The following is a 22,826-nucleotide window of genomic DNA, read 5'->3' as shown; positions in this document are numbered from 1 at the left end:
GCATCACCGCGTGCGACAGCACGGCTGTTATCAGCGAATTTGTTAACGCACCAAAAAATAGGCTAGAAAGGACGAAAAATTAAATACTTCCAATTCTCAGTGGTATCCCAGCCACTGCAATACCTAGGAGTGGGCACAGCCAGCAGTTTCCCCCCGCCTTCTCAGCAGATGACCCTGGAGCACATCTTAGCACAGAAGGTGCCCGCTCTGGGCACGGCGCAGCCCACGGCCACCGCCTGGCTCTGCAGCGAGGCCCAAACCCTCATCCCCGAGTGCTGTTGGTAAAGCGCATTAACGGGGCTAATCTTGCCAAGCCGAGCGCTTTTCTGTTGCACAAACTTAGAGCTGGGCAGTGTCATGCAAACCAAAGCAGCATTATTCACGTTGCACCACCACTTAACTCCTGCTCTCTACCAGCCCATTGTTGATAGCGCTTTGGCATCACGTCAATCTGATTGCAATTAAGCTTTTTACAAAGCATCGTTCAAGGCTGGCTGTGCGGGTTTTGATTGTTTGTGCTCTGAAAGGTTCTCCACAATGGATGTTCGGGGTAATATGCTCCCAGCTGCATTGGTAATGCCCTTGTTTGATAGTTTTAGTATTTTTTTTGTATTTTTCTATTTTGGTACCAGCTCGTTTGTTTTTCTGATTGAAAAGTGGTTTCTGTGGAGATAAAATTATGTATTTAATGCCCTGGGGTAGTGCATTTTTTCCTATCAGCAAAAGAGGTTCTCAAGCTGGTTTTTTTTTTGTTTGTTTTTTTTTTTTTTTTTTTTTCCCAGAGACTCCAAAAAGGTGCCAGTGTTCCTAATGAGAGGAGGATGTCACGTGTAAAAGAACAGTATTTTGTCTAACTTTGTGAACCACTATTTGCATCTGTGCTAAAGCAATGTAAAAGTAACATTGGGTTTGACACTACAAGCACTGGCCAATTCCCTTCTATTTTAATTTAAAAGCGTCTTGCAGTAATTCACCACGAGTCGGAATACGAAGGTTTCCCTGATGCGAGTGAAGGTCCCTCCTGCAGCTCCTAGCAGACGCTTGGCACCCGCTGGAAGTTCAGCCTGGAATTACAAGTTAATCCCCAAGCTTCAAGTTCACAACCCCAGATCCGCGCTGGTGCTGAGGAAACGTGGCAGGGGAAGGTGAGCTGTGTGCGGCCTGGCTCCCGGAGGGGAATTCAGCCAGGTTTCTGTGCGGTCACCTGGAGAGCTGTTAACGGGCCGAGCACTGCAACACTCCTCAGTGCCACTGCTGTGGTTTTTATAGCAAAGAGGGGTGCCGTCAGCAGACAACAGATGGCCTCTGTTCGCTTCCTTGGAGTGCCCAAGGTGCGAGGTCGGGGGGCTTAGCGTGTGACACCCGGGCTCCGCTCGGCTGCTGCCAACAGGTTGTGGTACGGTGAGGACAGATGTCCCCCTGCCGTGCTCCGAGGTCCGGGTACAGCAGTGCCCCTGCGTGCCTGTCACGATGCATATTCATTTCTGGTAGCAAGGCTGCCATGGGGCACTTCAGCACCAGGGGAGTATTTGTTCTAACAACGATGACTTTCTATGAGACGTTTGCAGCTCTCAGCTGCTCATCACAGGGACAGCCAGGGCCTCGGTCACACAGTGGCTGAGATCCAGCCCTTTTAGAGGATAAGGGCATTGCTGTGGTGCCGTCAGGTTGAAAAAGAGCATAAAGACCAAAAAAAAAATATGGAAAATGCACTGAAAAAAAGCTGCTTGTCTTAAATTGTCTGTGCTCCTGAGGGGACGAGGGGCGTGGAGAAGCAGTCGGCCATGCCACGGGAAAGGTCACCCTGTCTAGGAGCCCCCTAGATAAGAATGGAAATCCTTTTGTAACATTTTCCGTATCAGAGGGGAAGAAACATTTCAAAAAGCATTGTTTTTCCAGAGGAAAGCAACAGCAGTGGGACCGTGACTTTTTTTCTTTAACCTTTTCTCTGTTGACTCGCTGACACCAGTGATGTCCTTCCAGGCTGAGCCTGCAAACCATCCGACACCGCTGTCCCTTCGCTGCCTCCGCGGGCTCTCCTGCTGCTCTCTTTGGGTTCGAGCAGTTCCTCTTGCAACTCGTCTGATCTGGGGGAGGTTTGGGCTTTCCTGCTCTCCTCCCTCCCTGGCCTGAGCCTGCCTGCCCGGGGTGCCGGGGGGCACCCTCACCTCGTGTCATTGCTTCCCAGCACCGCGGCCGTCTCGCAGGCTCTTCCATCTGCTTTCAGGGCACTGAGTCTTCTTTTTTTTTTTTTGCTGAAGGCACCTAAATGTTAGTTAATTTGTGTGCCGCAGGCTTGGCTCGATGGGCACAGTGCGGGAGCCAGGCTCGGGGGAGTGTTACCAATGGCAGCCTCGCTCGTAACTCGTGGGCCTCTTATTTTAGCATCACTAAATGAGTGAAGAAGGACAAACATATTTCCTGTGACTTGGAGCATGGTGTGCTGCTGGATTCCTGTCTTCCCTCTTTTGCTGTCACTCTTGTCAAGTGGGAGAGGATGTGCTCCACGGAAGGACGTTACTGAACATTTGACACGAAGCCTCTCCCCTCAGGGTGACAGGCTGGAGTGAACAGACCCCTGTAGTTTTGAATAGACTGACTAAAGGCCTTTCCTGCTGATTTCTGAGAAGTTTCTTGTTTCTTGTGCTGTAATTTCATGAATTAGTTATCATCATAGACTCCTCAGAGGCAAATCAGCTATGAAACGGGTGCAGAAGGGATGCTTTTTGTGTAAAACAGCTAAAGAAAACTACAAAATTAATCCATTTTCAAGCTTTCTTTGCACATTGCAGAAAACTACAGATGGCATGGGCCCTAATTTCCCTTCCACACTGCACGTCGCTGACCTGAAGCCCCAGTTCTCTTTCTTCCCAGAGCTGAGCGTGCAGGTGGGCCAGGAGAAGTGCTGGGGGCTTTGCTCAGGGTCCTGCCTCAGTGCTGGTTGCTGAGCACTGCCATCGCCTGCAGGATTATCCCGGCCATTCCCTCCCACTGCTGCCTTTGTCAGAGCTGCGGATTTGATGTTCAGCGAAAAGAAAGCCAGGAAGATTCTCACTGAACCCAGCTAGCGAGTGATGCAGTTCACAGCCCGCAGGCTTGCTTTGATGGAGCTCTTCTGTGTGTCTTGGAAATGGTTTTTATTAACCTCGTGCAACCAGAAAGCTTCCAAATGACCCAGCTTCCCAGCTCCTTCGCTGCTGGGCCTGACTCCGTGCTGCATTCGTTCCCCAGGGAGGGCTGGGAAGGTCGGGGAGCAGAGGGGCTGCGATACCCGCTCTGACTGCAGCGCACGTTCAGAGCCCGACGGCGTGCCGAGGCCGCGGAGATGCGCCTACCCGCAGCGAGCGCGGCGTGCGGCCGGATTGCCTCCCCCTTGGCAGAGGCACCTCCCTGCTCCTGCAAATTGCCCTTTTTGAACCCTGGCCTGCGAGGGCAGCTCTGTCTGTCCGGGGATTTGGCTGCTGACAGGCGAGCTGCAGCTGTGCATGCCTGCCAGCAGCACGGTGCCGTCGCCTCGGCACGCTTTCCATGGCAAAGGCAGGGCCCCAGGCAGGACCCCAGCCCCGCAGCTAGGCAGCTCTTCTGCAGGAGTTGTGGATGCAGTTTCCTCGCGGGACTGGAAAACAATAAGTTTTCAATCAAGCCACCATCTCCTAGCTCTGTGCCTGGGGGAACGTGGCTCCAGCTGCACCGCGCTGCAATTCAGGACAGGAAGCAGAAACCAGCACGCCCAAAGGGAAGCACCGGAGGAATTCGGGGAGACAAAAAGCAATTAAATACCCTGGCATTTGGCCAGGACCTTGGGGTTGTCACCCCATCTCCTACAGCACACTGACAGCCACACGTGGCCCGGACCTCCTCGTGTCCCCGGCGGGGCGAGCGGCGCGGGTGGGCACGGCGGCAGCTCAGGGCGGTCGCGCTTTGGGAGCTCTCCCCGCGGAGTGGCATAGCTGGGCTCTGCTGGGCCTTGTGACAGGTATCCTCACGGGAATTTTGAGCAACTTCTCCGACTATTGCTAGCAGATAACTATTTATCCTACTACGGACACATCTTTAAATAGCGTAGGTTACGTTACAAGCTCCCTGTTTGAAGAGTTTACCGCGATCACTTTCACTGAGTGCACTTCTTCCAAAGCAGTTTGAAAAGGAGCAGAGCCTCCCTAAGCACCACTTTGATCCTACTCACATTTTTAGAAGCAAAAACAGTTGCCAGAGACTCTCCCCTCTCTGTCAAGTCTTTGTTATACCTCTTGTGCGAACATTTTTCCTCTCCTTTTGTTTTCCTTAGCCTTCCCAAACCACCTTTCCTATGGTCTCCAAAATCCTGCTGAATCGCTTCCAAATTGCTCATCACCGCCCTTTCTCGACACAGCCTTTTGGTACAAGCTGCCCCCAACTGCCAAGCACATGGTCCTCTGGCTCACCTCGGAGTGAATGACTTCTTTCTAAGCATCCCTTGAGAAGTATGATTTCACCTCTTTGGCTGGGGTGCCCTGCTCCAGTACTGGTGGGACATCTGTTTGCAATGTGAGTGATATAAAACTGTAGCCTTTTTTTTTTCTTTTTTTTTTTTTTCTTCATGTTAATTCTTCACACACAAACTTGGCCTCTGCTAATTCATAACGATGACGGATGCACCTTTAATCCCAGGAGCACTTTGCACGTACCGCTGGCAGCTGCTGGCTCTGACGTGTGCCCGTGCTCGGAGAGCTGTGGCCAAGGCAGAGCAGCAGCTGCTCGCCCTGCTGGTGCGAGCTCAGCCCAGGGTTAAACAGACTGCCTGTGTTTCACAATCTCATTCTTTTTAACATATTTCCATTTTTTATTTTTTTTACTGTGCTATCTTTTAATGAGGACAGTGTTGCCAAATGACAGTTCAATCTTAACTTTCAGCAGCACTGAAAAAATACCATTCGTGAAATGGATGAACCAGAAATGGACCAGGCTTGAGGCCTTCTTGGGTCTTTTGCTGCAGTGGCAGCAGCAGCTCTACAACTATTTTCAGTAATGGTCCTCTATTTGGAGAAGGAGGGAGGCAGAATAATAAAGATTCTCCTTCTGATGGAAGGAGTCAAACGTACCCAGTGCACGGGCTCAACTTTGCCACCATTGTGGTTGGTTTGGGTTGTATAAGGGTCAAGTGAGAGCAAGCTGACTTTAAGAGCCTGGGTTTTTTCATCCTCCGAGCCCTTTGCAGGCAACAAAGCTTTCAGTTTCTTAAACGTTTGCTGCAGGCTGTGGGGAGGGGAGGTAGGCAGCCAGCCTCGCGGCTGTGGTTTACCTTCCTAAGGAGAGAAAGGGAAAGGAGCCACCGAAATGGCTCCTGACTCCTTTGGGGAGGATATTGCACACACAGAGTCCTGGAAATCACCGTCACTTCTCACCATTTGAGAAGTTTGTGATCATCTACCCTGTTCTTCATCCCCACGCTGCCATGTATCGAACAGGCGTGCTCTCTCCATCCCTGCGAGGGGCTGTAACCCACCTCTGGCTTCTCTTCCAAGCTGCTGCTCAGTTTTGCTCTCCTCTCTGGACCCCTTCTTAGTTTAGTTTCGCTGTAAGCACAAGCTATGACCATTCCTGTGTCCTTGCGGCACCGGAGTTAAACTTTCCCCTTATTTTAGAAGAACACATGGTTTTGCTTAGCACTAGCTAAGGAATTACAAGCCGTATGTCTTGAATATGTATCTGCCAAGGTAAGTAATCTCTGCTGTGAACTTGAACAATCAAAGCTCATGGTTATTTGTTTTCGTACGTATAGATTTGCCAGCTGCTGGTCTCTAACATTTATGGATGTTTTCTTTTTTTCTACCCAAGCCCCCGCTGCTGTGTTTGGGGGGGCGGTCTGTCATCCGACGTGGGGTGGGGACCTGGGGACAGCGCAGCCCTCCCGCACGCCCACGGCTGGCTGGGCAGGAGTTGGCCAGCTGCCCTCATTTACCATTTCTGCCAAAGCTACAGTGCTGGGGCAAAGAGGTGCAAGCCGTGTTTTGCACATCCAGTAGTCAGCTCCCCAGAAATGGGCTGCTGGAGTCCCCAGTGCCGGCTGGTCAAAAAGCCAAGGGATCTTGATGGAAGCGACCGGATAGTTTCTAGCAACTTTTCTGAAATGTGCAGCATACACTGGCTTAAAGGAATTAAGGGAAAACCTGTCTCTAAAGGCGTCTATCATATTGTGTGAGATTCCTGAACATTTTTTGCAATTCGCCTTGATTTATGCATTAGTTACGTTCTGAGTGACAGCTCTGCAGAAAGAGCATACCCTGGAGCCGTCGTGACTTGATTTCAGATGTTGTCATTCCTGTGCAGATGTTTGTGTTCACGTGGGACAAAGTGTGGGGTAACTCTCAGATGCTTCCTTGCTGGCTGTGTGTTGCTCAGCACTGCCAGCGGACTCCATGGCTGGATTTATACCAGCATCCACGGGCTAGGCACACTGGATAAGGACAACTGGAAACTATTTGTGCTGTTTATGAGACAAATCAGCAGTTCTGCATAAACCTTACACTGAAAAAATGTTACGTGTTTTGAGCCATGACTTTCAGAATTACAGTATTAAAGTCTCTGCAGAAAGAGTATAAATTATGGTAGGAGCTCCTCAGTAAGGGATGAGGAAGGGTTTACTGTAAAATTTAATTGTTTTGCAGGACTGCCTTGGCAGCACAGACACAGTGTTTTGGGATCATTTTGTTGCTTTTACAAACAAAACCAGTTTCACACACTTTGTCATTTAGGATTTGCCTCTGATCTTGTGGCTTACGCTCAGACAGGTGTGGAGGAGCAGTAATGCCTCTGTTTCAGTTGTCTGCATGATTTTTGCAGCTAGTATGTTGCTTTCTTCATGAGCTGCCGCTCGACTTCAGTGCACTGGATGATAAACAGCAGGTTTCAGGACTTGAAAAATTGTCTTAAGTCTTTACAAAGGGTTTGTCAAGCTCAGAGCCTTTTTTTCCTTGCCAGATTTTGAAGGCTTCTTCAAACAATGCCAGCAAGAGAGATTCTTGGGGACATTTGCTGAGAAAATTTTAAAGTAGGATTTGGAAGCTATTATAATGTGCCTTTACAGTGCAGAAAAAAAAGAGATTTGAAATGTGGGCGCTAGCTGGTAATGTACTGCCTTAAATGACCATTTGTTTTAGTCCTGTGTTATTTACTCTGCATGCGTACAAGCACAAAGCACTCGCGAGATCTCTCTTCCCCAGGGAAGCCCTGCGAGCAGCCCAGGCTCAGCCTGCCCTGCAAGCTGGCTGGACCCAGCACCTCGGCTGGAAAACCTCAACCTGTGCTGCTGGCAGGGGCTGCACGCATCTTTCCTTTGATCCGGAGAGCCGCAGGCGAAACAGCGACTGGCACAGAGCCTGGTGCAGCTCCGTGTGCGAAAGCAGGGCCAGAACCCAGCAGAAGTGCAGCCAGAGAGCAAGGCGTCGGGTGCAGCGAGGCACGGACAGCGTGATGCTGCTTTTCCTGGCTGCACGCAGCGCCGTGCTCGGTCTGGCAGAGCGCACGAAGCCTGTATCCCCCTCTCTAAAGGGAGGTTTCAAATTGGGAAGGGAGGAAGGAAGGAAGGTGTCTGGTCCCTTCTCCCCAAGGGAGGAGCTCCCGGGGAACGAGCAGAAGGAAACCAAGCCAATGCAGCAGGAATGGCCATCTGCAAGTGCTCTGGGTCCCTGGCAGCACTGCTACACTAAACCAGGACAAACAATATGGAAAAAAAAAAATCCATCAACTGCCACAAAACAAGCCCTGGGACATGGAGCAAAATCTCAGCTCACCACCCTCCCTGGGCCGCGACCTGCGTGTGATCTCCAGCTCAGCCGGGGAGCAGGCAGGAATCCAGCTTTCTCCGCTGTGTCCTGAGGGTTTCCTCTAGTCGGTGGGGCACTCGACACTCGCTTTTGTTTGTTTGGGGCTCCTTTTTTTCAGTCTACCTGGGAGGATTTCCTGAGCTGCATCTATTCTGAGCCGCGTACTGAGGGCGCTGGGCACAGCACCCAGGTCCTGCTGGCTGTCAACACCCAGGGCGCAGCAATCCCCGTGTCAGCTCTGCTTGAACCTGACGGTCAAAAATAGCCCCAGCAGAGGCTGAGAGATGAAAGGAGCCCACAGCATGTCCGCAAAACACAACCCCCTCAATGGAAGAGCAGCTCGGTGAGCGGAGGGGAATCCAGTCGCCAGCGTCACCGTGAATGGGCTGCTTGTAGCAAGGCTTGCGTGCAATTTGGACAAGCAGGGAGACTGCGCGAGGAAAAACAAGGTTCAATGAGATCTTTTTAAAAGCTCTGCTTTTTCAGCCCACATGTAACATTTAAGCTGCAATGAATTTGATACCTCCAGATTCGAACTCACTCCAGTACAGCAGCACACAGGACAAGAGAAAAACTCGTTTGGCTTGGTTTTCGGGTAAACTTAGACTTCTTCATGAGCTTTTTTTTTCCCCTGGTTCTCCATGTTAGTGAAAGCAGATAACAACACATTCTTACAGCCTCACAACAGTGACAGTGTGTTAGCTACCAGCAGTTCTGTAGATAGCTGGGAGAGAATAAACCACAGTGTCAACGTCGTGGCGAGGGAGCCACCTCCGCCCCAAAGCAGCAGGTATCTGTGGTTTGGAAGGGGATTTTCTACAGGGCAGAAAGCTGCCAGAAGAGCTGCGGGGGAGTTTGCAGCCCACTGGGTTTCCTCTGTGCTCCCCAGCCACTGCCCACCCCTCCCATTGCTCAGCAGGGAGGGTGGAAAGCACTCGGTCGGTGTCTCAAGTGACTTATTTAAGGAGGCTTTAATTACCGAATAGGCAGTCCGTTAGTTCAGCAAGATGATGTCTACATTCCCCAGTTTCCAGGGGACCCAATTAAACTGCTGGATGTCAGGCAGAGCTACTGCCTTTCTGTGAACCTGATGTGAAGCTGAGAGATTTTTTTCCTAAACCCAAGCACACTGGGAAAAGGCACCTGAAACTGGTGCCAAGCACAAGGAGATATAAATAATACGAATTAAGGGATGTAGCCTGAGCAAGAGCATGATGTCCAAAGCCACACATTTGGAGGAAGTTCACCTCGGTGTTTTGTGGCCCTGAGATGACTGCAGCACAGCATGAACATACCCTGGCTGGCTCTAACTCCCGTGGGGACCCGCGGCCACCACCACCCAGCCTGCCCAAGCAGGGGGAAGCGGTGGAGATGGAGGTGGAGGCGCGGGCACAGCCGTGCCTGCAGGTTACTCGTCTCTAACATGCAGGTTGTCCAGCTGCTCCGGAATAAAAATAAAATTAAAAGTCCATAGAAAGCATTACGTTTCTCCCTTTCACAATGAAAGAAGCTCATCAGAGATGTGCCCACAGCCTTTCTCTCGTTGCTGTTGCTGACTCGTCAGCCCTGGAGGCAGCAAATGTCATCTCCCTTAGAGGACTGATCCAGATGTTCCTGGTCTCCTCTTCAACTCCGCTTATTCCCCCAGATGAAAGATCCAGTGTGGCTGACATTCAGTTATTAGGGTGCTATTCTTGCTGCTTTCTCTATGACCCTGCACGAATGTGCTGTCACACAGCAAAGTCTTTCTCCTGCCTCTAATGAGATAAAATAAGTAACGTGATACTGTGCGTTTCTCTGCCTGATTGCCTCCCTCTTACATACAGGGCAGAAAGCAGCGGTGTCAGGGGCCATTCAGTTGTGTCTGTCTGGATTTTGAAGGCTGATTGCCTAAAATCAGTACCAAGGATACTCAGCAGGAGGTTGTGGGTGTGTGTGCTCAGCACCTGAAGGGCAGCCCTTTTGTCAGAGCTTTTTAAGCATCTCTGAGTGTTTTTGGGGTGTTTTTCTACCTGTTTTATATGCACTTGCAAACATGTCCTTGTAATTAAAACAAATACTGCAGATATACCTGCTTTTATGGCTGTGATGTCCTGGATATGTCAGCAGATGACTCTTACAAGGCAGAGATTTGAGGTACGGCAGAAGCGGCAGCTCATCCTGTGCTAATTAACTCTGCTGAGAAACGAAGCGTGCCAGCCGGGGGGACCAGCCTGCCGACAGCCCTGCACCGTTCCCCGGGCTGAGGTGCTTGGTTCAGCTCAGGTGTCCCTGCATGCATCTCAGCTGCCAGCAGCAGCCCACGCCACGCCAGCGTGCGCAGAAACCCGTGTCAGGCAGTGCAAATCTGCTCGGTCCTGCAGACCCCTGGCTGCGGGGAATTTTTTTTTTTCCTCATAAAAGTCCCACGCTTCCATTCCGGCTCACAGCGGTGCAGACCTTCGAAACCGGCCGATTACATGCACAACTTGTTCAAGTGGATGTGTTTTGCCTGCGCTCAGAGCTGCGCCTCTTCACAGCTGCGGCAAAGCTGGCCCTAGAGACTCGCAGCAGCGTGCAGGTGAGCAGGATGCGGCCCACGCTCCTTCATCCCCAGCCGAGCAGCCCTTGCCACCCAGCTGCCTCTCCACGAAGCCAGGGCTTTCATGAGGGGCTGCTCCAGCTGCGGTCGGGGCTCAGCCGTTCTTTATAAACACCCCTTCTCTGTCTGCGCACAGCTCGGGCTCTGAGTCGGCAGAGCATTTCAGCACATGCTCCATCATACTCTGGCCCATTACAGAAGTTAAACGCCTGCTTGTTTTGAAGCTTAAGCTTATGTATTTTTTGGAGGGGGTTGGAGCAGAATTGCCAAGCGATGGGCAAAGCCCGGTGCCGATACCAGTGACTTCGGCTGTGTACCTGAGCTCCAGGTGGACCTGGCTGAGTCGCCTCCTGTTTTGATGCTTTTAAAAACTGAAAAGTAGTCCAAATCTGTAAATATGGGAATATACATTCCCAGAAGTCATCTGCTGCTAATTTACAGTTGAATCAATTCATTTTAATCCAAAACCAGCAGAGCAGTTTTCAGTCTCTGAAGACCCTTGAAAATTATACCTGATATCATAAGCAAAAGGATTGCGGGGCATGTCTTTCCCCCAACTGTTTTATTTCACCAAGAGCATTTAGTGCTTCGCCAACTTCTGTCTCTGAGGGTCACTGCAAATGTGTTCTCCTTCTGCTTTTCATATAAAAGTGAAAAGTGAGCTGTGCTTGTGTAACTCATTAACTATTCCTTACATTTTAGCTTGGGGGCTTCTCCTTTTCAGTGCATGTGTACAGCTTGCTCTCACAGACTCATCTCCCCCTAAACCAAGAAGTGTATGAGCAACCTGTGCAGAGTGGTCACAGCAGATTGTTGTGATTTATCTCAGAAGCCAGAGCAAAACAAATGAAACAGACGGACGCTTTGATGTCCCGATCTTCGGAGAGGCTGCTCGTGGCAAGCCGTCAGCGTGGTCAGCTTTAAATATGAGACCTTTTTTCCAGATCACCTCCTGATAAGTCGATTCCTACCTGCGCTATCTGGTACTCAGGGTGCTCGCTGGCTCAGTTCTCTGTGTGTCAGTAATGGGAATCAGTTGTTTAACAGCAGAGGAGAAGATGCAGATAAAGCAAAGGAGCTTACCCAAAACACTGGAAGGTGTCCAGTGACCAGAGAGCGATTCCTCCCTCTCGGTGCTTGTAACACGGCGCAGCAGATGGCCGCGGGCAGGATGCCCCTTGGTCTGATTTCATCCTCATTTTTACCAGAGCTTTTGGGCACTGGCTGTAGGACGCATCTGGGACAGTGCTGAGGGCTGCAAGATGCACGCTGAGCTCCGGCTCATGTGTATGTAGCCATACACGGGGTGCAATCCTGATGTGAATACACGGGATGATATCCAAACCCCCATCAAATGGGTCTCACTCAAAACCCAGGTCTCAGGCCTCACTTGACTCTGCTCTGAGAAGTTACACTGTGCAAGTCACGCTGCAAGTTAAAATCGTATCGGAAAAGAGCAGATGGACATCGCCTGATTTATTTTCATTTGCCTGTTTTTTTTAGCTTAATGTCAAGGAAAGACTTTGGTAGGAAACAGTAATGTTATGCATCTGGCTTTAAGCACTGCTGGGTTCGGTGTCTTTTGCCATGTTTGATTTCTTGCAGCTGCTTGGGCTTAGTTAATTATCTCCTTAAAAGAGGAATTTATATTTTCACAGGATGACTAGAAAGCTGATGGAAACGTGCAAGAGAGCAGAAACACAAATGTTTAGGCAGACCTGGAAAACGCTTCCCACAGCCGACCACGCAGCTGCAGCTAATGCCAAATGCCCTCTGTTTGCTTTCCGGGTGATAGATTTTTCTTAAGGGATAAGTTGCTGGAATAGTTTGAAGCGAGCATCGCCTCTCATTTGCACAGTCCTGGGCATGCTTCCGTACAGGGCTGCTCTGAAAAGCAGCGCTGGGTGCTGGAAGGGCCAGGGAGGGGGTGCACACCAGGCTGCACCGGGTGAGCGCCAGCAGGCTTCTGAGCAACATTTATGCTGAGACAGTGGGTTCGTGGGGTTGGAAACCCCACGGCGGTCTCAGGACACCGCTGACATTGCCGTGCTGGTGTCTGGGAGGGATGTGCCTGACAGCAGGGACCTGGCCTTGGTCCCCGTCACATCGAAGGACACTGCAGACCCTGCCACAGGGGCTGTCCTTACAGGCATGTGCAGAGCCGTGCCGGAGCCCGGCGGGTTATCGGGGACAATGGAGAACTCTCTGGGTGCAGAAGAGCGGTGGTTTCGGAGGATACGAGGTCTTCCTGCAGACTTCCTGCAGGCTGTGCTCCGAGTTCTCCAGGACCAAGCAGCGCGGCTGGCCGGGCAGTGCAGACAGCGCTGCAAACGCAAACGGACCCACCACTGCCCTTTGGGGTGGGGAGGGAGAGTCCGAGCCCCAGGGGGGAAAATAGCACCAAAAAAGGACTCCCTTCTCCCATTCCCCCCAGCAGCGGGTTAGCCTCGAAGGCTGATCACACGTGCTCACGCTGGAATTCCAAAAGTATATCCACTCTTGTTGTGCAAAAGCGTGACATGAGATCTAGCCTTGTTCAATCTTTCCCTTCCTTTTAGCCTTTTCAGCTAATAATAGGCACATGTAAGTGATTAACGTAACCTCGTGTGACTGTTCCTTGCTGTTTGTGCAATCCTCAACATGTGCTTTATCTTCTGAGCGCTAAGCGAGCGCGTTTGGCATTTCTCACGTAAGGGACTTTGCCAGCCTGGCGGGATGTCGCGCCGCCGCAGCACCGCCACGGCCACTCAGCTCCCCCTGCGCTCTCCCCAGACCTCACTGTCAGAGGGAATCACTTATTTCGTTCTGGTAATAAATGCTTTTTTAATTTGTGACCTTGATTTTCAAGATCGGCTTTATCTTTGCCTGTGCCATGCAGATGCAGTCCTTGTTTCTCTTCTCCATCATGAGCACACCCTTCTAACTCCACGTCCTTGCCATCAATCAGCCAGTCTGGGTGGGTCCATGTCAGATGCCAAAACTGAAGTTAGACGGAAAAATCAATTAAAATCTTAGAAAAACTTTCCATATCCCCAAAGAGATTTTGTTTTCTTTGAAAAACATTTAATAGAAAGTTGGATCTGGGTTCTGCATGCACTCCAGCTGGCAACCAGTTCATAAAGAAATACAAAAAATTGTTTTGAAGGCATGTTACTGACAACTCAACCATGTAACACCCCAACTTATTTAAAAAAAATAATACAAATATGCAGAAAAATATTTTTTCATGTTTACAACATGGCCAGTTCTAGAGGTTGTGAGCCCCTCTCTGCTTCGCTGCCTCAGGCCCGTGATTGCTTTCCCCACACTTTTCACCGTGAGACGTCTTTCTGACCAAACTTCCACGAGCTGCTTCTGCCTGTCGAGGCGCACCGCGACTTGCTGGAGGCCCTGCGAGGCTGGTGGCACTGCTGGGTCCTCTTGGGCTTTGGTTGCGTAACTTTCTCCGTGCTCTTTGGGTTTGGAGTGCTCGTTACGATCTTTGTTTGGGTAATACTTGGAAGTGCTCGTCCACCATGCGGTCTCCTGCGGCCTCCCGGGCAGCAGAGCGCCGAGGAAGTGCCAGCAGCGAGCCTGGCTGTGGGCAGTGCCAGCTGGGCTTTTGGGGCAGCTCCCGTGCTCTGCTCCAGGGTTGGGGTGTTCTCCATCTCACCACTCGTGTGTTCACTTCGAGGTTCTCCTTCGTGTTTGCTCGTTTGTTCATTAGAAACAACGGCTACCCTTTATTTCCCTTTATGGTGCTGTGTGGATATACCCACTTGTAAAAATATCGCTCTTTTGGAACTTTTTACATCTTTGAAATAAGGACAAACGTGTTGTTGGTTTTAGGTTTATTTCTTTGTTGGGTTTTGTTTGTTTGGTATTGTTTGTTTTCCCCAGAAGGACTATTTAGGGGGAAGATAAAACAATCACCTTCAGCTGTACCTGGGAAAAAGGGTGGCCCTAGTGCTATAAAAACTGAGTGTGGGTGCAAGCCCATGCAGAAGCAGCATGGATAACACACGTCCTGCTGGAGTCCCATTTCTTTGCAGTTTGACCCAAAACACATCTGTGCACCGCGCCCCCGTGGCTGCCGTGTGGGTTAGCTCGGTGGGGCTGCACCTGCTAGGAAATACGAGGAAAAGTGGCAGGCTCCATTATATGGGAAAAAGAAGTCACACAGCTTCACAGCACTGCGGGGGGGGCACACGTTAAGTAGCCAGCTACGCTGGTCTGTGAGGACAAATAGGGTCTCCCCACCTAACAGCTCCTCTTCCTGTCTGTTGGACCACAAAAACCATGCTCGAGAAGCACGGCGCAGCACCTGGTGCTCCAGGGGCTGCTTTGCAGGTTACCAGCAGAGGAAGGGGGCTGTCGTGACCCACAGCCAACGTACCGCAGCACCCTGCGGGCCGCTGCGCACCTATTTCATGGAAATCTTTGTGCAAAGTAAACCTTAATGTGTGCCGAAGTGGTGCTTGTGTTTAGAGACAGTAACTAGTGGGAAGGAGATGCAGTTTGGGCCCTGGCCCCTTCACACCCCCAGCCGGACCTGGCGCGAGTGCAGCGAGCCACAAGCACCCTTTGTGCAAACTGAAATTCCACTTAAAGCATCAGCGTAAGCTCTGGTCCTTGTTCTCCTTGCTCTGAGAAACTGCTTAACGCTTTGGAATGGAGTGATGGGGTGTCCTGGAAATTCAGTTAATTTCCAAAAGCACACAGGGTCACAGGGTAGTTTTAAGACGGGGAGTTAAACTTGTTTCCTTTTCTTTTGTATTGAAAATCATTTTCATTGTGTACAGAGCATATCTGAGATAAGCATTTTTACAGTAAACATGCACAAGTACCAGATTCTGCAGGGAAGCATGGTTTTGCCTTTTTTTTTTTTTTAACTAGGGCTTTAAATGGATCCTTTTATAATTCTCAAGGTCATTGTTAAATATTTGAAATAGTTGGTTGAATGCCAACATATTTTCATTGCTTGAATTTCTCTCCTCGGAGAATTATTGCAGACAATGAAATGTGGCATCTTCAACATTCGTGTCAAAGAGAAAGCTGCCCTGGTGAGCAGCTTTGTAACTCAGGAACCCAACTAAAGCTTTATGTTTTAGGTCAAGGAGCTTCATGGTATATTTAATTGCCAGGACTCTGAGGCATCTTTACTGCAGTCTTACAGCTTTTATGTATCATGGAAAAAGAGATCTCATTTCTGGGTTTTGTAAGAAATTCGGGCTGAAACCTTCGGTGGTCCTTAGCAATACTTGGCCGGAGTGACAGCGTGCAGCGAGGGGCTGAGCTGGCATTCCTGCTTCCAGCGCTGGAGCACTCTCCAGCAACATCCCCCGAGCTGGGGAGGCAGCCAAAGCAAAAGGAAGGGGAGGTTTTGCGTGTCTTCGTTCCCAGGCGTGCCATGCTGATTCCCAGTGAAAGCCTGTATAAGGCATGGGGAAGAATCCTCCGTGGTTTGGATCAAACCTGAATCCACAGAGGAGTACTTGAGCGAGCCTTCACCTGGCCACGCAGTTTGGTTTTATGTTTTCTGAACTTACAATGGAAACAAGCTAATTAAGCTCCTTCTGTGATCCCCTCTTCCCCACCACTCTCCTTAGGGAAGGAGCTGAGGGGTTTTACATGGGGCTGGCAGATCGGCAGCAGCGAAGGAGCCGGTGTCAGGCACACAGCACAGCCGCGCCGTATGTGAGGATGACCCAAAAGGTTCAGATGACTAATGTGTTGTTTGCCTGACCGTGAACTCGTATGTGCTCCAAGGAAGAAGTAAGCAGAATTTTCTGAAGTGGGATTACAAACAGACTTGGCTTTTGTCTTCCTTTTGCGAGAACGAAGCCGGAAAACAGATGAACCCGTGCTTGACCGAACAAAGCACAGTGATTTTGGTTTCCTTTGGTGTCGTGGCTTGGATTTCTGGCCGTGGCTGATGCTGAGGTTCCTCAGTACCTGCAGAGAACCGGGTCGCTGGCACCACTGCAGACCCATGGCAGGACTGGATGGTTCACACGTCTGACAGCTGGAACGAGAAGCCACCAGTGGTCTTGAGGGATTTCATGAAAAAGACGTTTTTACTTTTGTAAATGAAACAACTTTTATTCTGCAACTACTTAATCCCCCTTCTTTTCTCATCACAGGTGATTTTTTAAGGGGAGAAAAGAGCAGAAGCTTTGATTTATTTCTCTTTCACTTCCTTGCTCATAATGAAAATTCAAGTAGACCGTAATCCAAGTAAGCACATCCCATGGAGGGAGGGGGGAAGAGTTCTGGCAAAGCAGGGAAACTTGGAAATTCGTGTGCGATTCCTCTCTGTTCAGCCAAGTTTCTGAAACAGCGCAGTGCACGAGCGGCACGAACACAGCCCCTGCCGGAGCGTTTGCTGCTGCAGAACGAATCGTGCCGGCGTTTGTTTCAGCAACGAGGGAGTGTGAAGCCTTGCCTTGCACCTCAGGCACTGAAAAATGATTTTTAAGACTGGAAATCGGGGTGAGGGGGTGGAGCACAGTCTTAATCTTTTGGACCTCACAGCTTTAGCAGTTCCAAGCTCACGTACCTGATGTGTTTAAAGGTGACCGTGTTCGTCTGGAGACGGTGTATTGTGGCTCTCTCAATTTTCTCTTACAGTGAGGATCTACACCTCCAAGCGTGCATTTCTGTAGGCAGTAAACAATGCAGAGGGGATGGTGAGGTTCACAAGATTTATAAAATGATTGAATGCTGAATGCTGGGGCATCGCCTGCTGTGTGCACCCTGGGGGGACTGGCGGGGTTACGACCGCCCGGCTTTAGCAGGGAGGCACGAGGTGGTGGCCACAAACCTGGCTAACTAAAAACCCGGCTGCTATCAACAGAGGTGGTGCTGAGAAGCGCAGAGCTAGGGATGTTATTTCTTTATGATCTCTTTTCTGGCCTGCTCAGTATTTGTTTCACACAGCTGCCTCCAACATCTGCTTTTCATCTCTGCTCTTTGTCTATGTAGGTATCCAGAAACGCCTTTCTTTCCTTCTTTCAGCTGCTTTAAGTGTCTCCTGTCTTGCCGACAAAACATGCAGATAATTGAGTTCAAAAATCATTTTAAAAATAGGCTGTTACAAATTTTACCCAAAAATAATTACAGGTAGTAATTTCAGCTGCCTTCCACATAAAGGCAGGTGGGGAAATACAGCAAGATGAGCCTGAAACTGCTCGGGAGCCTGAACCTAAGGTGAGCCCATTTGGTAGTTTCAAGCTGAGATCTTTTCCCTCCTTTCTACCTGGCAGCTTTGAAGCAGCTTTCCCAGCCTCGAACTCTCCCTTCATCCCTGGGGTGCTCAGGACCCAAGCTGTGGCTCGTATTTTAGCCCAGGATCCAGCTCCAGAGCACCGGTTGAGCAGCGGGCTCTGGCTCGGCAGCTGTCCCTGATGCCGGCAGTGGCTGATGCTTTGCCTTTTGTTGGCCACTGGCACAAAATCGCTGCCGAGCCGCAGCCCTGTCCTGCCGCAGCTGGGTCTCTGCTGCTCGGCTTTGCCCAGCTGTGACCGGGATTTGCACGCGCGGGACGGCCGTGTTTAAACAGCTATTGTGGCTGTCTTTGCTTTTCTCTCCCCTCCCAAAAAATGCAGAGTTGTTGCTTTTGGATAACAGAGGCCAAAGCTCTGAGGCACTTCTGGATAAACAAATACAACTTTTGCCCTCAGCGAGGGGCAGAGTTTTGCCTGGACTGGAGGCCAGCAGCTCCACGAGCCACAGGGGCCAGAGACACCGAATATCCCTCTGATATTCACTACAACCTCCTCGAAGAAAAGCCCTTTTTCTTCACAGAAAATCCCAATCCATTTGACTTTTTTCCTATTCTGTGTTATTTATCTCCTTGGCCAAAGCTTGCCCTTTGGCTAGCGCCTCTTCATGCCGCAGTCCCTCTGTATTCCTGTGGCTGAGCTTCCCCCGCATCCTCAATCGGCCACATAACAGGCCAGGCTGCATTTTATCACGTGGATTATCAACAGCGAGGGTAGCCGCTGAGCCCCACGACTGATTTGGGGCAGTCCAAAGCACAACCCACCCTTCCGGCCTGGGTTTGCTTTGCCCTCTCCTTGCCAGGGCTCCCTCTGCACCTCCATCTCAGCTACCTGCTCTGGACAAAGTTACCATCCGCTCCATCTCGTGTCTCGAAGGGCTTTTCGAGGACAGAAACGCTGAGCAGAACTGGGCCAGGCAGGATCTGGGTGCAGTCGTGGGGCAGCACTGGAGGTCCCAAAATCTGGCCCTGGGGTTGGGGTCTGCCTGGATCCGCATCCACTGGTTTTCTTCAGTAGATGCAGGAAAATCTGATTTGTTTTCGCATGCTTGTAGATCCGAAAATGTAAACTATAGTAAAATATCTGCTTATAGCGTGACCTCTTAACCTGAGGCTTTTTTTCTGTTCTGGGGTGAATTCCAGCGAACCACTGTGCCGCTGTGTTTACAAGAAAAATGCGTGTTTTCTGTGTTCTCAGGGCCACGGCACGCCTCGTTAAAAATGCTCTTCAGGAAAAAGAAGGCGAGCTAGCGTGGCCTAGGATGGGTTCATCAGCAGGGCTCGGGAGGGACGGACAGACAGCCCTTCCAGAAGGGTGCTGGCTCCCCACCGTGGCAGCGAGCACGAGCTGGGCGTGCGGCGGTGGCGGCAGCACGGCTGCAGCCGAGGTGGGTGCACGGAGGGTGGCGGCGGGGTGCCAGCACCCCCGGCCCCCTGCCAGCACCCCCAGCCCCACGCCAACCCCCCCAGCCTCAGCAGCTCCTCTGGCAGGAGCCGTTTCGGCAAGTGGCCGCGGTAAATGACAGTTCCTGTAAATCGCAGGCAGGGTCCCCCACTTCCCGATCGCTGCCACGCTCTGTAAACAGGCTTCTGTGTGCCTGGCAAAAGATCAGAGCCGCGCTAATCAGCCCGGCCAGCTCTCAGCAAAGCTCTGCGGCTCTGTGCTCAAATAAAAGCCAAAAACAATATGTTTATGAAAGCAAAACATCGCAAATACGCTTTATTTACACTGCTGACATTGAAAAGAGAAACAGATGCCTCTGGTTTGGGTGTCTGTCTAGCCTAATTTCAGGAAAATGTGTAGATCAGAGGGAGGAAGGACAAAAAGGACTAGAGCTGTACAATCTGTCACATCTCCAGCTTTAAGTGTTATAAATCGTCTGTGCTCTGCTATGGCAAGCAGAGAGGTGTTGGCATTGCAACATGCCAGCAGGGTGATGCCACCCCAACCCACCGGCGAGGAAGAAGAGACGTCATCGAGCGAAGGGGCGAGCGCTGGAGCTGGGTGCGAAGCAGAAGCCTGGAGCCCTCGACCAGGAGATGCACAAGTGTCGCACACAGCTCTGATGGGCCCTTGGTGCAGGGGCTTTTGCTGGATAATTGTCCTCGTTGCCATAAACGGTAAAAATGGAGCGATATGTTAAGCAGAGCTGCTGACGCGCTGATGGTCTGACTGAGAAACGCCTGGAGAAATGGCATCTGAAAAAAGGAGCAGGGCAAGAGCCAGCGTCTTCGTAGCTCTGACACTTCTGTTGGAATAGACAGCCGGCAGGATTTGCATCATGACATACATTTCATTAAAATTTATCCCCAGAATGGGGTTGGAGAGCATTCATTTCCAAGCAGAGGCATCACGAACAAGGAGAGCCAAGCACACTGTAAGCGGGGCCACATCCAGCCCTAGGGCAGTGGGGGAGATGGCTGAGCTGTGCTTCCTTCCCTAAATGCACACATACAGGCACGAAGCCGGTGTTATTTGTGCATCCTCATGCTTGCCGTTGACTGGGATGATTAAACGTAGGACCTCTCGCTGAGGTTTCCCCACGTTCGGCCTCCACCACCCCACTGCAGCATGGGGAAGTAAAACTGGAGAAGCGATTGGGAGACATGAAGGAAGTTCCTCTGTCAGTTCCTCTGTTGTGGGGTTTGGGGGCTTGTTTGGGGTCCTGCTGGCTGCCGCTCGGCGTGTCGTGGGGCCAGGGGCTTTGTGCAGGCGCTGTGTTGGGACCAGAAGTCCCAGCAGCGCTGCTTTGGGGCACATTCAGACCTCGCAGTAAGTGCTGAGCAGTTACCGAGGCTGCCAGCTTTGGCCAGTATCACCGTGTATCTACAAATACATAAGTAAAGGGAGGATTTTCTTTTGTCTAGATGAAACCAGTTGTGTTTCTTAGTCAAAAGGATTCTTAACGAGGGATTGGGCTGAGCGATGTACGTGGTGATTAATGCGCAGGTAGATGGCACTCGTTCACCACCTTATGTCTTCTGGGACGCCTGCCAAGGCTCCGCGGTCCTGGGCAGCGCCAAGTCCCCAAGAAAGAGCCAGGACGGGGCCACAGGACCCCTCGCAGGACAGCAGTGCCCACGCTCCCTCTTGGACGCACCAAGCAGGAACCGTCCTGACCAGGAGGCTGCTTAAAGGTGCTCCAGTGCCTGCACCGAGCAGGGGCAGAGCACAAACACTGCTTGGCTCTGCGGGGAGAAAATTGAAAGTGTGTGGGTTTGGGGTTTTTTTTTTTGGTTGTTTCTTCTTCTTCCTTTTTTTTTTTTTTTTTTTTTTTTTTTAGGAAGCAGCTTTTGTTCTTAGTTTCTGGATGAAAACTTGAATTGTTAATCCGTGCAAGGATTTATCTAGTCAAAAATGCAACTGTTTGTTGAAAAGAAAAGTCTGGAGCAGAGTGTCAGTCAGCCAGGGCAGGACTTCATGGTTAAACATACGCTCGTGCACCACGAAACGGGGTAGGCATCTTTTACAAGTGCCAAACTTTTCTTATTTATTCCCTAGACCATAGATACCATGGGGAGGGCTGAATGCTGGAGCAGTCCTGAGCCACACTCAGGATCACCCACACGGGTGTTTTATAATATGCAGATCTTAAAAAGCATGCTTCTAGTATTTTTGCTTGAAAAAAATCTTCCTTCTTTAAAAGCTTTAAGTGACTCCTTGTCCTTCCTCTTTTCCCCTTGGGGTTACTGCGATGGTGCTGTTGGATTTAAACTAAATGCAGTGAATCATTGTGGTTTGTTTCTTGTTTATTTGGAATAGTTTTGGGAAACATGCTCAGCTCGAATGCTTGCTTCTTTCCATTTACCTGTCATTAGGCAGGATTGCAAGACCGGATGGCAATGAAAGGGAGGGTTTTTCCCTGCCTTTTAGTGTATTTAACCGATGAGTTGGAAGGACCGGTGGTGGTTTCTGCTGCCCCGATGAGCGGCTCACTGCCACCTCCGTGTGCTGCTCGCGCTGGAGCTGATGCAGTGATCCGGGGTCACTTGTCTCAAAGGTTTCTCCCGTGGTTATTCCTGGGCACTCAAGCTTTCAAAATTTGCTCTGAGCACGGACAGGTCTCATTTTGAAAATGCTGCTCTCACCCCCTGCATGTTCCTATTTAGCTCTCTGTGATCAGACAAGCACGGCCCCACGCCGACTTGAGCACAGGCTCCTCGGAGCAGACAGCTCAGCACCTGCCCGGTGTTCAGACAAGTCCCTCGGAGCCCCCTTCTGTACATGCCCAGGCCCAGAGGTTTGGCAGCTCCGGAGCTGCTGGAGGCTTCATAAACCCCCGAGCAGCGGAAGCATGCTCCAGGCACGGCCGGAACCGGTCACTGTGTGCAGCCAAGAAAGATGTGCTATTTTTCTGCTTCTGCTTTTGTTATCAGAGAACTGGAAGTAAAATGCTCACAAATACCAAAAGTCAGAATGCAAATCCAAGAAGCAGAAAACAAACCCATATTTGGGCTAAAAGTTTAAAAAAGAAGAATGGTGTTAGACTAAACTATCTCTCTCTCCCTGGTAAATATTAATTTCCATGAGTATCGGTATTTATTTAACACAAAATCAGCGTGACAGATTTATTCCTCAGCACTGGCTTTGCAGCTGTGTAATTTCTTGACCTCACTCAAGTAACCCCTGGGGCGAGGGAGCGGGGACTCAGCCCTGGTAGGAATTATTCGACGTAGCTGCGGCGTGCGGAGCATCGCTGTGAACAGACGGGCACGGCGTGGCAGAGGAGCGAGGTGGCAGGGGGCAGGTGACACGGCGGTGACAGTTCTGGCAGCATCGCGACGGGCAGGAGGTCGTCCAGCTGCGTCGCAGCGTCCACCAGAGCAAAGCAGGACCGTGTTCGTCTCATCTGGCCTGAGCCATTGCTTTCCCAGCAGAGGGCACGATGTGCAAGTGAGAAAGGTGATGGAGAGGCGATTTCAGAAGTGACACAGCACAAACGAGCCGGAGCCCAGCCAGAAACCCGGGGGCAGGATGCGCCGGGGCTGCTCAGCACCCTGCGGAGGGTCTCGCTGCCTCTCCAGGCACTGCTCCCCAGCCCGCAGCCCTGGTGCCCGCGTACCTTCTGCACTTTAGAGGACGCTCAGTGTCATTATTAAACACCCTCGGAGCTATTTTAAGCGTACTGGGGGGAAAATTCCGTGGATTAAAGAAAATTGAGCTAACATCTGCTTGAAG

At 50.8% G+C, this 22,826-nt stretch overlaps 1 protein-coding gene across 8 annotated transcripts in view; it reads left to right on the top strand.

Moving 5' to 3' along the window:
* Nucleotides 1–22,826, top strand: part of CYSLTR1 (cysteinyl leukotriene receptor 1) — a 99,371-nt gene that overhangs the window by 39,691 nt on the left and 36,854 nt on the right. Inside the window, exon 3 of one of the 8 annotated variants that reach the window (XR_013938994.1) lies at nt 783–797. The exons of 5 other annotated variants lie outside the window; for them this stretch is intronic. The gene's annotated coding sequence lies outside the window, so the exon portion shown is untranslated. Of the gene's footprint in view, nt 1–782; nt 798–956; nt 1,146–7,202; nt 21,104–22,826 lie in introns of those variants that run through there. 2 more of the 8 variants (XM_080554312.1, XM_080554314.1) reach the window with 2 other exon arrangements.

This window comes from Anser brachyrhynchus (assembly GCF_964034855.1).
Source record: "Anser brachyrhynchus genome assembly, chromosome: 13".
NCBI classification, from domain to species: Eukaryota; Metazoa; Chordata; class Aves; order Anseriformes; family Anatidae; genus Anser; species Anser brachyrhynchus.
The sequence above is the reverse complement of the archived record's forward strand: the minus strand, read 5'-3'. Positions and strand labels throughout refer to the sequence as shown.